We start from the raw sequence: 2233 nt of genomic DNA, 5'->3' as shown, positions 1-2233 counted from the left end.
TTATTGTTACCTAATTACAAAATTTTTTAAAATTTATTTTCATCTTTTCTATATGTATGTATTTTTACCTTCTTTCCTTCTTAGCTAGACTGCCTGGCCATGTATTTTCTTTTCCAAAGAACATTTTACTCTTTTAATTTATATATAACAAACATGTAGCATAATGTCAACATAACTTTTATGTGTGCTAGGAAACCAAAAAGTTCATGCAGCTCATTTTTGCTGTGATATTTGCATTACTCCAGTGGTCTGGAACCAACATCTATAAAGGTTACTAAAAAGTAGAGAGTTGGGAAGATTATTACTGTGTTCTTTAAATTTTTTTTTTTTTTTTCAGAATCAAGGATTGAACTCAGGCCCTTGTGCTTGCCAGGGAAGCGCTTATTCCACTGAGCCATCTCCCCATCCCCCTGTTCTTTAAATCTTTTAATATGACTTAAGGGAATGTGGAAAGCATGTGTTATTTTTATATCCTTACATTTAAATGAAGCATTTAAATACTGTCTATATGGAAGTGAATCATTATGATTCACATACTCATGAGCAGAGGTAGAAACTGCTTTTCTGAACTCTATTGGGTGCATTTTTTGTATCCTTTCATGGAGTGCTTGGCATTTTTAAAAATGAAGTGCTTAGTATCAGATCCGGGCAAAGGGCTTAGCTCACTGGTAGAGCCTTGGCGAGCATGTGAAAGGCCTTTAGTTCCCATCCCCCAGCACAATAAAATATATATACAATCGTACAACTCTAAATGATTGTGCCAAAAGACTGGCCCCCTGACGAGGGGAGTGTGATCACACTTGGGACCACAGCAGTTATGGAAAGGTGGGAACAGGTTTGAATATGATAATTCAAGAAAGAGGTTGTGAAATAGATACAATTACTTGTGATACACACGCTACCCTTGTAGTACTTCGCCTCAAGGATTGCTTGGCCTTCCCTTGCATTCCCTAGTAGCCAGCAGCCCCCAAACACCAGTGGGGACTCAAACCTTTAATTCACGTTTCCGTACCAATGGTTTGTTAGAACTGCCTGCTCACTGTACAATACTCCCATTCTTTTTTTTTTTTTTTTTTTTTTCGGTACTGGGGATTGAACTCAGGACCTTGCGCTTGCCAGGCAAGCACTTATTCTGCTGAGCTATCTCCCCAGCCCCCAATACTCCCATTCTTCCTGTACTTTAATGCAGTGGTTCCTATTGTCTAGTTCAAGATCTCAGAGTTATCAATAATGCAGTTACATCTGTTCACCCAGTGGTGCCAAACCCCTACACCATGCTGTCTCATATCCTTCCTTCTACTACTCACTTTACTGTCCTTGACCTCAAAGATGCCTTCTTCACCATTCCCTTACACCCAAATGACCAGGACCTCTTTGCCTTTATATGGACTGATCCAGAAACTCTCCAATCCCAACAGCTCACACAGACAGTCCTGCCTCAGAGATTCAGAGGTAGTCCTCACTTCTTTAGCCAAGCTCTTGCTGCTGATCTTGAGACCCTTGATTTGATCTTAAGCCTAGCCTATTCCTTCAGTATATTAATGACCTTCTCCTCTGCTCCTTCCTCTCATACTTTAACCCTATAACACGCAGCAGCCACTCTCAATTTCCTGCCACAATGAGGTTATAGGGTCTCCAGCCAAAGCTCAGATGGCTTCACCAAAAATCAAATATCTAGGACTCACTCTCACCCCTAGTACTCATGTGATCACTGCCAACTGCAAGGGTCTCCTTCAAGATCTTCAGGTGCCCACCACAAAGCAACAAGTTCGTACTTCCTTGGTCTGGCTAATTTCTTTTGCCTTTGTGTTCCCAACTTTGCTTTCCCAGCTTAGCTCCTCTATAAAGCATCGAAAAGTTCCTTGTCAGAGGAATCCTACAGCTCCTATACATTCCTCATTTCACAAATTACAGCAGGCTCTCCCAAGGGCCCCAGATCTCTCTCTCGCTAACCCAACCCAGCCTTTTACCCTATACACTTCTCAAAGTCATAATGTGATGGGCATTTAAGGCCACAAAAAGGTACCTTCCTTCCAGGCAGTAGCATACCTGCTAGACAACACAGTTTAGCGATGGGCTCCATGCCTCTGCTTTTAAGAGGACAGCCATGCTAACACAAGAAGCAAAAAAGTTTACTTGAGGACAATCTTATCACAGTTCACTCACCCCATCACCTTAGTGAGCTCATTGCACACAAGGCACCTCCAACCTTTTTTTTTTTTTTTTTTTTTTT

General features: G+C 41.3%; 1 protein-coding gene across 1 annotated transcript in view; it reads right to left on the bottom strand.

Moving 5' to 3' along the window:
- Nucleotides 1-2233, bottom strand: part of LOC101582906 — a 57517-nt gene that overhangs the window by 26971 nt on the left and 28313 nt on the right. The window lies entirely within an intron of this gene.

This window comes from Octodon degus, unplaced genomic scaffold (assembly GCF_000260255.1).
Source record: "Octodon degus isolate 3935 unplaced genomic scaffold, OctDeg1.0 scaffold00007, whole genome shotgun sequence".
In the NCBI taxonomy this organism is placed as follows: Eukaryota; Metazoa; Chordata; class Mammalia; order Rodentia; family Octodontidae; genus Octodon; species Octodon degus.
Note: the sequence above shows the minus strand (reverse complement) of the source record. Positions and strands in the feature narration are given on the sequence as shown.